The sequence below is a fragment of the Pteronotus mesoamericanus genome, unplaced genomic scaffold, assembly GCF_021234165.1.
Source record: "Pteronotus mesoamericanus isolate MK-2021 breed Mesoamerican mustached bat unplaced genomic scaffold, CSHL_Meso_final contig_56, whole genome shotgun sequence".
NCBI classification, from domain to species: Eukaryota; Metazoa; Chordata; class Mammalia; order Chiroptera; family Mormoopidae; genus Pteronotus; species Pteronotus mesoamericanus.
Genome location: NW_026555201.1, coordinates 24,219,239 through 24,231,324, shown reverse-complemented (window position 1 = coordinate 24,231,324; position 12,086 = coordinate 24,219,239).

The following is a 12,086-nucleotide window of genomic DNA, read 5'->3' as shown; positions in this document are numbered from 1 at the left end:
GCTCCACCTTCCTATTTCATCGCTGAGAGTATTGTTCCTCCCTTTCCATAAAAGAACCCAGGTTCTAATCCCAGCATTCTGCTCCTCATCTTTCATGTCAATCACGAAGTCTACTAGGAGTAAAGCTGCTGTGCCTCCCTTTCTCCTTTGCTTTACTGATGGGCAACATTTGTAGGAGATGGTGAGTGAGTGTGGGAGCTGGAGACGGACAGAATTGGGAGCCATCAATTTCTTTTAAAGCCTAACAAAATTTTGGACGTCTTGGGGTTCCAGCACTTTCTAACCTCTGGGTGCTATGTAGCTGTTGATGTTTCTTCACATCTCCTTGATGGGAATGAAGTGCAGCAAACGAATGTGCAGAGTCCAGGAAGCAAAGGGATGAGAGTTAGTAAGACCTATTGCAGATTTGAGTCTCCACCTCTTGGACACGCTGTTTTCCCTTCATCCCCCTGGCACCATCAGATGCTGACACAGTGGAAAGACTATTTCGTGAGGTGACTCTGATGCTCTGAACCAGTTTGTGGTTGTTGCTGTTTCTGTTGGTGCCAACTCCCCAAATATAGAGATTTGGGGTGTTTTGATAAAGCTTTCTTTATTTAGCTCCCTTTAAAGTCTAGAAATAAAGTAATTGAATATATTGAACTAGCTGAAAAGTCCTCTGAAAAGATTATTTAACTCCTCCCACACATACACCCACAAAGGTAAGTTCAGATAAGTCAAACTCAGATAAGAGATTGCCTGTCTGTCAATATAAGTTATTATACTTTGAAAAAATTTCCAAGGTCTAAAAGCTGCTTTTAATGCCCCCCTCCCCCATGAGAATGTATTTTGGGAAATGAAAAATATTTGGAGTTCATACATCAAAGCAGCAGCTGAAGCAATGCATGGACCACTCTAGTTCCTTCCTCAATTTATTGAAAGAAATGTCACACTTATACAGTAATACTGTAAATGTCAAGAGAGGATTGCAAGAATTTTAATCTTAGCACTTTCTTTTTGCGGGTGAGTTTGAGGCATATGAGTGAGTAAAGCCGGGAAAAATGCGTGTTGAATCAGATGAACTATGCCAAAAGTAGAAAAGCAAGGGCCTGGAGAAGGGAGGGGAAGCTGATGGAGGGAAAACTCTCATGAAAAAGCACTAAAATAATTGAATGTCATGTATATTGGCAAGAAGCCAGATGGCCTCATGTTTGTGTGTGCTCCGTTGCTGTTTTCTTTCCCTTGCTTCATCTTCAACCTTCTCACAGCTCTATAGACTGAACAGATACAGAAACATATTTTGCATCGAAGCAGCTTGAGAGGTTTTCATCAAGATAAAAACATGTACACACACAAAGAAATATTTAAACTTTTCTTTACAGTATATACCCCGATCTGTCATCATCTACTCTAGAAAATACATCCACAGACTAATATATAACTTTGTCACATTTTTGAAGCTTGTGAATTTTGATTAAAAAAATTACCTGAATTTCAATCGATACTGTCAGTCTTCCAAGTGTACTGTTACAAAGCTCTCAAATATAATAGATTAGATTTACCTGTGATTTCAATAATAAGTATTTTGGCACTTGAGAAACAAGATTTTTTTCAAAAGCTATGCTTGTTTTTGAATTTCAACCTGTTTCAGTAACAGTTTTTTGCATATGCATTGTCGCCCTTTTCTTAAAGAAATAGATTTGAGTTCTGTCATCCAATTGAAATGTAAAAATCTAACATGATTATTTTCCCCATGCGCAAATATTTTGACCTATCTAACATCTTTATTTACATTTACTATAGACGTTGTTTACATTTTTAATAGAAAGTTATTTTACTGCAAATATTAAAAGTCATAGTTCAATTGTGATCATCTTCTCACCTTTTATTTCTTGCTATGGCTGTTGTCATTGCTCCAGAAAGTTCTATTATAAAATAAAAGACCACCAAAGTTAGATCTCTTTCATGACCCATATCTTTAAAATATTCATAATTAAACTAAACTCTATTAAATTTATAAATCTAGATTTTACCAGAATTATTAATCTTTTACCAATTACACAACTTCCACTATTTTATTTGAGGTAGGAATTGGTTAAAGTTCTATGCCATATATTTTAGATACATTTTCCTGCTGGTTTACTACATATGTCTTAAAGGCAGCTTATTTTCAAAAAGATGCGCATACACATTCACACGTTGAGTTTTCCCCTTTCCTTAAAGAGCATCTCAATGTAGATAGAAGCAAAATAGCATAACGTATGTTTCTCTTTTGGACTGGAATTATACAATGTGAGTGTAACGTCCATGGTCATTAAGCACAGCCGACCAAGGTAGGAGGTACGGCCAATAGACACAATCAAGGGCGGTCTAAATAGAGAGAATCAGATTCTTCTCCGGGTAGACCCCCACCCCTGTGCCCCACCCTCGCCCAGGGACACTCTGTACAGCAGGAGGAGAGGCCAGGATTTGGACGCGCAGGCAGCGCACTTAGGGCGCACCTCATTGCGTGTAGCTAAACACCATTCGCAACCTAGCTCAGCCTCTGTGCCCGGGGGGCTGTATGAATTCGACAGAAAGAAGAAAAGCACAAACACGTTTATTACACCAAGGATTATTCAGAAAATAAAAATAAAATAAAAAAAGAAAAGGGGGAAGGGTGCCAAATCCTTTACTTGAAAAATATTAAAGAACTTTGGAGAAAGGTAAACCCTTATGTTCACTGATTTCTCCCTTCCAAGCCGTCCTGCACGCCCCCAGCATTATGGGTTCCTGATGTGAATTTTGATGAGTTTTAACTCGCGAAGTGTTGTAAGTAGGGTTTCGGAACAGAAAGCTCTCTGTGGCTAGCCCAAGGCAAGCCGAACTCGTGGGATGCCTCCCCTTGAAGTGCTGGCAGGACCCGGCGCGGCGAGCGGCGCCCTAGCCGAGCAGACCCGCACCAAGGAGCCTGCGCCCTCGCACAAAGGCGGCCGCAGCTCGACCTCACGCCACAGCTCTCCGTCACGAACTTGTGCAAAGGCTGTGAGCAGAGCAAACTTCCGGAGGCAACTCGGAGAGTCCCCTGGCACCAGCGGGCCGCCGCCTGGTACGCACCTCGGAGAAGAACCACCCTCCCCGGGGAGCCTCAGGGGACAGCCCAGGCGGGCCTCTGGGGTGAGGGCTGAATCTCCAAATGCCGCCTGATTTGACCTCAAGGCAGTAGGCGAAGTCACCTACGACCGGGGACGACGCTGTGCTTAAGGGCGCCAGTGAGGAGGCGTCTCTATTCTGAGCAAGAGAATGAAGCTTCGCTTCTCCTCTAAACTTAAAAGACCCTCGACGACTAGAGAAAGAAGTTAGTGGTTAACTCATTTACTGCTAATATTTCAACCAGGAGTGCTTTTCTACCTTTAAAGTCTAACTGTTGGAAAAGCAACTTATTTTAAGCTTTCCATCCAAATATTGATGTTGGCAAATAGATCACCCAACCCTCCCCTGGTAAGGACAGTGTCTTTTTTGTTTCACACGTAGGCAATCAGAATTAATCCGTATCACAGACTGCTGCAGAGTTAGGAGATAAAGCAGAAGACTTGTAACTCTCTTTGACAGGAGTGTATGTGCATGTGTGCGTTAAGCGGTGCGCACCTCACTTCGACCTGTCTTCCAGAGCTGAGCAGCCCTTCTGTGCGTTGGGTTTCAGCCTGACTCCAAGAGGTTCCGAGCCGATACGTTAAATGCCAGGCAGCGGTCCAGTCTCTTCTTAAGATCTTGTTTTACAGTGAAAACTTTTTAACCTTTACTGGATATTTGAGGTCCCTTTTGTTAAACACAACTGACACGCACCACCTCCAGCAGGGTGGCACAGCCACATTTGAAGACGTCTGCTGAAAAGGAACCCTCAGGACCTCAGCCAATTACGTCATTTTCAGCTCCCAACTGTTGACCCAAATGGACCTTTGTTATGAAGTCAAAACAATTAAACACTCTTCTACCTTCATAGTTTGCTCCCTGAGATCACAAAACCTCATGAGCGCACGATTTATTAAGTTGAAATATAACAAGTGATTGAAATATTTACTGCTATTTTATCAAATACTTCAGTATTTTTTCAAGTTACCAAAAATAAAGAAAAAATGGATTTAAGTATTTCATTTATATTAATTTTTTTGGTGAGTTTTCAACCACTTATGCAAATCAAATAATTATAATAAATAGTTCTTTAAAAAACTTCCATTTTGAAAGGAACTTGTTTGGGGGAAAATCTCTTGAATGCAATTACTTACAGAGAATCCATATATTTCCAATAAAGTTTATTTTTAATTAATGTTAATGAAATTATTTCTTTTACAATGTATTTGATTCACATATGTTGCAGGAGGAGTTTGCAGTCATTGTTTTATTGCATAAAGGATGTTTCAATAATTGAGTTGAATTAAGCAAAGCCTAAGTAACTGATTATTATTCTCTTCTGAGTAAGAAAACCTTGCATCTCGCATTATTTCTAATGTGATACAACTTTGAATACTGTGTTAGAATTTAAAAAGAAATATATACCTCTGTAAAGTGAACAAAGAAACTTTATTAATGTGATTTTCATTTTTTATGAAATAAAATAGATCTATGGGCAATGTTTCATTTGAGCTACATATGCTTCTTTGGTTATCTCTAACTGCAGTTAGGCTGTTAGGTATTAACCCTAACAACTTCTAAAAGATTTTTGTGACTTGGGAGACTGGGGTCCTACCCCCAACTCTGTTACTAATACATCAATCTGTTTAACCTAAGACAAATACAGTGCCCTATTAAGATCTCAACAGCTCTTGTTAAAATATTCCCATTGTAAGTAATCTATTGCAAATAAGACTATATTGAGGCAAACTGTTCAGGGTATAAGGGCTTCCATATAAATTTTTTAGCTCTAGACATGAGCATTGTGAGACCCTATTAACCATAAAATTTTTTCCTTCAAGTATCATCCATTAAAGGTGGACCTTAATTACGTTCGCTGAGTAATACTCAGATCCTGTACTTCCAAAGTTTTACAAATATGCATCCTTAGGACAGCTAGAAGCAGCTCAAAATAGAGGAAAAATTTGAGAGGCAAGTATTTTTGGAAAAGGTAAAATGATGGAATTAAACCAATGGAGACAAATGTGAAGTCAAAAATTAAGGTTAGAAAGTAAATACAGGAAAGGGTAAACAAAGCTTATAAGGGTTCATAGATTAAATATCTGAGGATATTTTGAGCCTATGACATGATTTAGTTGCTTAAGTGGCTAAAACAAAATTATATTACAGTAACAAAAGTGAAGAAAGATCAGATCCTCACTACACACAGTATTAGAGCAGAAATCTAAGGAAATGAGAAGTGCTCTGGAAACTACTTTCACAGAGAGAAATGAATAACTTTGATCTTTCCTGGTGTACAGTGGGCAAATCAAAGATTTGGAAACCATATCATGCAAAGAATGGTTAAAGAAATTAGTTAATTTTAACTAAGGGAAGACATGCAAAAGAATGATTAAATGTACTCAGTTTAGTCTTAGTGGTGGAAATAGGTGGATTTGCTTAAGGTAGAATATAGTGGAGGTTTTTAATGTAAAAAGCAAGCTTTTTAACAATGAAAGTTCTCTATGATTAAAGTGGGCTGATTCTCAAAGCTGCACCACATCAGACAAAAGACGTCACAGAGGTAAATGTGGTGTGCAAGTTTCTTCCAAATCGAAGCTTGCAAATGATGTCCTTAATGCTTACAGTAGCATTACAGCTCTGAAGTTTCCTTTACACAAAAAACTGCTGTACTATTAATTTCCAAATTAGGATTAATTTTCTCTAAGTAAAAAAAATAACTTTTTTTTTCATATTTTGCTTTAATTATGATACCTGAAATTAAAGACTATGCTTAGGGAGCAAGCGTTTTCTGTCAAACAACCATAGCATCATTTTGACCTATATTTTTATTATCTATATAACCCTTTTAATTACTTATGAATGGCAAGTGTGGCTAACTGGTTACACAACTTTTATGAAAATGTACATGTATGTACATCTACTTCATCTATAACATCAAAAGTGTAGTAAAGTGCAGATTAGATTCAGGCTCACAGGGTTTGAGTCCAGCTCGACCACCTGCTGACTGTATGATACTGAGGAAGATATATAACCAATCTATTATTTAGGGTCATCTTCTGTAAATTGGGCTCCAAATAGTACTCATGCCCAAGGATGGGACTAAATATGACCAGAGTTCATGTATCTAAAACATTCAGGGCAGTGGCTGGTATATTACAAGCATTATTTGTTTACTCTTATTATGAATGTTAAAATTCAGAATGGGAAAGGATTTAATAAAGATCATGAACAGAGTAAAAATGAACTAATGGGACTATGAAATGAAAATTGACTTTAAATATAGAAAATTCAACTAATTAAGAAAATAAAATATATTTCAGAGATAAAAAGAGGAGAAAGGATCAACATATGGGCAACAAATATCCATGGAGATTATAAGCCCTGGGGTGTATGTACTAGTTTAAGGTAAGTGTGCTTGCCCCAAACCACTATTGTTAGGCTGTTAGGTACCGCCCTTACAATTTTTAAAATATTTTTGTGGCTTGGGAGACTGGGGTCCTACTCCCAGTTTTGCTATTAACACATCAATCTGCATGATCTAAAACAAATTGAGTTCCCTCTTAAGATCTCAGCACCTTGCTAAAATAGTCTCATTTTAAGCAGTGTATTTAAAAAGACTATATTGATGTTATTATTAGAAACATAAGTCTTATCAATTAAACTATGCAGTCTCTAGAAAGCTGCTATGGACTGAATGTTTGAGTTTTCTCAAAATTTATATGTTGAAACAGTCCCCAATGTGATGTCATTTGAAGGTAGGCTCTTTGCGAGGTAATTAGGGTGACATACCATCATGCGGGTAGAGCCCTCATGATGAGATTAATGCTTCCATAAATGGATGAGGGCACATCTCTGCCTATTGCGTGAGGATGAGATAAGAAGATTGCCTCCTGTAAACCAGGAAGGAGGCTCTCACCAGGGACCCAACCATTTTGGAATCTTGATCTTGGAATTCAAGCCTTCCGAACTGGGAGAAATAAGTGTTTGTTGTATAAGTCACCCAGTTTTTGGTAATTTTTTTTTAGAGAAGCTCAAGCAGACAAGTAGCCTTTCAAGTTTTTGGTTCTAATATACTCCAAGTAAATAATATTAGAAATGTGCTTATTGCAGCCATTTCTAGACTTGGAGGACTCAGCAAGTGCTCCTGAAGACCTCATGGAGCCCATTACCTCTGAAGTTGACCAGCTTGTTCTGAAAATCACTGTACGAATATCCTTTTGAGGAAAGCATTTACAAAAAGATCTGCTAATGTCTACACTTCAAAATAACTTTCTTTAGATTTAAGAAGCATCAGCATATGAAACCAGCTTTCAACAGACTGAAAAGCTAATGCCTCTGTCATTCAAGTTTTCATCCACCTAACATTAATAATAATAATTAAAAAATCAATACCTATTTAACAGGGACTCTGATGTACCTTCATTTTTATTTCATATTTCAATTAAATCAATATTTTTCCCTAATCATGTGTATTGTTATTTTGATATTATCTTTATAATTATTGGTGATAATGTTACCTGATAATCCTATTGCCATCCTATTTCTGAGAACCACGTGCTATTTTCCCACCCGGAGGCCACACATATAACCTAACATCTATAGGCTGGAGAGGTCTCAGGGTCTCTTATCCTATCCCGCTTCCCAGTCACATTTCCCACTTATTCCCAGTCCCTTTCACCAGACTGTCTTAGTTCTGTCCAATAAATAAGTTCCTGGATTGTTCTATTCTCTGTGCCCTGGACACTTCACTGTTATCTATCTCCAGGTGCTTATCCAGGGTGTATCCTTTGCCTAAAATGATTTCGTCAATATAAACTCATCCTTCAAGATCAGTTAAGTCTAATATGAAAACATCCTTTCCCTGTCCATGCTCACTTGAAATTAATCCTTTCCATACCCAAAACATTTTTTATCCCCTTTAGTATCCTGAAATACAAGTTTTTTATGTTGTCGTTTATTGGGTCTAAGTTAATACTCATTTTTAAAGTTAGTTTATATTTATCAAGATAATAGAATTTTTGTTCTTAAAAAAATCAAATACACATTAAGAAATCAAATCAAGGAAAGAATATCCTTTTGTCTTCCCAGAGAGAAGATAAACTAATATTTCCTTTGAAGGGGAAAGGTTGAGAAGCGGAGAATGAGAGAGAAATGAAGAACGTGAGCCAGTGTAGCCAATTAACTAGCATCCGCTTTAGGTCCTAGTGGTGGAAATGATTTTATGGGTCTGTTTTGGAGTATAAAGCATTGCTCACAGAGTTCTGGCACTAAATTTAGCCTATTTTTTTTCACAGAAATAGATATTTTACTTGTCCATATGAAAGATTAAGTTAACATGTTATTAGAAATGTGTGCCTTTCAAAATTCCAAAGTATTCTGCACACTGTCAGTAGAGGATGCTAAATATGTATCTATTTGAAGCATTGAATTCCACTGCCATTTCAAGGCAACTCAAGAGAATGTGTTTCAAAGATCTTTTAAAAATATTTTTTCATCTTTTCATGAAAGTACTTCCTAAAGAAGGTTTGCAGAATTTATGCAATTTTTAGTTTGATTTTGGAAGATTGCTTTAGAAAGTTACTCTGTGTCAAGACACCATTTATTGAGTGCTTATGATACCCAAGGGACTGAGTCAGGGGCTTTACACACTTTGTCACTTAATTTCATAGCACCCTTGAGTTATAATCTTAATTCTTTAAAAAAATTATTTATTTGTTTGTTTGTTTGTTTGTTTGTTTTTAGAGAGGGAGGAAAAGGGAGAGGAACATCTTTGTGAATGAGAAACATCGATCAGTTGCCTCTCGCATACATCCCAACCAGGGACAAAACCCACAACCTACGCATGTGCCCTGACCCTTTGTTTTGCGGGAAGACACCCAACCAACTGAGCCACACCAGTCTGGACAATTTATAATCTTAATTGAATGATAAGCAAATAGGCTCATAGAATTTGCTACTTGTCAAAAATGGCATATCAGTGAAGGTTGGAACAAAGGACAATTAGATTACAAAAAGCATGATTTTTTTTCACTTTCTTCCATGCACATCAAAATATGTACTGAGTAGAATGAAATTGCTGTGTTGATTTCTTACTGTGTATTATGTATTATATTGAGTTACTCTAAGCATTGGTTTCACTTGAAATTTAATGGGAAGTACATGACTCGACCAAATCCAAATAAGCCAGAGAAGATGAGGAATGGAACCACTCTTACTGTGTCTTCTTGTATTTTCTGTTGATATGAATATTGGAGAGATATCTTGAATCCAATAATGTGGGAGGAAACCTCAAATCCACATCAAAGAGGAAAGCAGTAGAATCAGTGTTTATTTATTTGATTTGGAATGTGCATAGTTAAATATTACTAATAGTTACACATTTATAGATGTCAATCAGAAATCACTTTATACCTTTTAAAATTTTTCTCTAAGACATATACTTTAGGAAATAGTATAGCTAAAATTTTCTCTTACAAGATAATGTCTCTATAATTCTACATGATGAAAAACCATTGGATATATTAGATTAAATAAAATATATATTTTTTAAAGATTTTATTTATTTTTTATTTCTAGAGAAAGGAGAAGGGAGGGAGAAAAAGAGGAGGAGAAACATCAATGTGTGCTTGCCTCTTGTGTGCCCCCAACTTGGGATCTGGCCCACAACCCAGGCATGTGCCCTGATTGGAAACTGAACCAGCAACCCTTCAGTTTGCAGGCCAGCACTCAATCCACTGAGCCACACCAGTCAGGTCTAAATAAAATATATTAATTTTATCAACTTCTTTTTACATTTGTGATGTGGCCATTAGAAAATTTAAAATTTCACATGTAGCTCACATTATATTTGTATTGTACAGTGTTGATCTAGACTAATTCTATAAGAATCCTAAAATAAGTTTGAAAGTTTCTGTTGTAGCTTTTTCAGGAGAAAATTTTCAGAAATTCCAATGACATATTTTAAAACATTGCTTTATATTTACTCACCTGTTTGAGGCTGGCACATGCATGCAGGCCTCCATAAGGAAAGCCTGAGCCTGAAGTGTTTTCTCACCTTTGCTCTTGCAATGTAAAAATGGTCATAAAAATATCTCCTAAAAGGGAGGAATGCTATGAAGATTACATTCAGTCATGGGAAAAATAAGCCTTGCAATAAGAGGAAAATTTTACCTGTTGTAATGTTAATTGGTTCACCTTTCTCAAAAGTGTCACACAAAGGATCTTTCTTTTTGTAGCGCCTTGGTTAGTTATTTTGCAAAAGCGAATCTGACAAATACAAGGGAAGCCCCTACTTTCACCTCCCAGTGTTAAACTAAACATTACCGATTGTGGTGCTCTCTCGCCCTTTCATTCTGCCTTATTCATTCTTCTGACAGAGCTCTAAAGAGTCCTCCTGATTTCTTTTCTATAGGTGGCCATTCCAGATCTACGAGAGAGGGCTCATACCCTAATGTGTGGGCAGGGATATAAGTTATAAATAAAAAGCCATGTGAAAAGTTGTTCAGTTTTTGGTTTGGGTAAAATTCTGGCTCCTAGGAACAGTAGATGATCTACACGATATTTGCAGCAAGGGAAGAATGGTGGTTGAGCCGTACCGCATAAAGTATATGTTGATTACATGCTTTTAGAAGTTATAAACACACATTTATTTTCCAATGTATTATGTTCATTTCTGTAACTCTTATTGGCTTTTATGTTTTATGCCTTAGATTAGGATGCCAAATATAATATGGCTCCCATGAAAATATCCCATTTATGTCACAGCTCATATAAATGCCATTTGAAAACTTAACAGCTATCCTAATGTAAAGCTTGATACACTGTAGACTTACTAGGTGAGTGCTAATTCCATTTCTTATCATCAGTAACAAAAGATTTCAACTGAACTTTGTAAGATGTTCTGTTATTAAAACCAAATTTTTAAAAAATATAAATTTTATTAATACAGTTAAATTCAACCATGCCATCTTAAAGTCTAGGACTGAACCATAATGGAAGTTATCTTTCCTTTTTACTTTGTAATAGTCACTATTTTTAGCAGAATAAAAGTTTTCTTTTTTGAAATAGGATTTTTAGGCCCTATTTTCTGTGATCACTATCTTTTATCTATTATCTGACTGATTATATTCTGCATCAATACACCCTACATAAGTTATCTCACAGAATAGCCTCCAGATCAGTGTCATTCAATAGAAATGCAACATCATTAAATATATATAATTTAAAATTTTCTAGCACTCACATTTAAAAAATAGACAAAATATTTTATAACATTTTATATAAGCCAAAATACTATTGTTTTAATATAATCAATATACAATTATTAGATAATTTTGCATTCTTTTGCCATACTGAATATTTGAAATCTGTTGTTTTATATTTCATATCTCAATTCGGACAAAAATGTATTCAAAGTACCCTGTAGGTACATGTGGTTAGAGGCTAATGTTCTAGACAGCATAGATCTAGAGTAAAGTTATTTATCTGCTGAAAAGAGGTTTTCTCTTCATCTCACATCATCAATGACAAAAAATGCTTCATCCAGGTAGGCAAAAATATGATGGTAGATAGTGGATTTAATTTTATACTGAAATGGACAGTAGAATTAGATTTCCTATTTGTGATTAGTTATTCTGTAGAAGGCCTTGGGGGGCTTCTTCTTCTAAATTAAAGTATATTCACTAGATAACTCACTTTCTCCCAGTACAGTAATAAGTATCATAAATCCAGATGGTGAATAATTTTCTAGCCTTTAAAGGTCATGGAAACTACATTTGGTAGAAAACATGATAATAAAGGAAATATAATTATAACAGGAGACCTTATCCACTTATTTAACCTCCATTAAGCAAATGACAAGTGACATTTTTTCAAAAAAATTTTTTTACAATTTTATTTATCTTTAAAGAGAGGGGAAGGGAGGGAAAGAAACATCAGTGTGTGTTTGCCTCTCTGGGACCCCCTACCAGGGACCTGGCCCGAAACACAGGCAT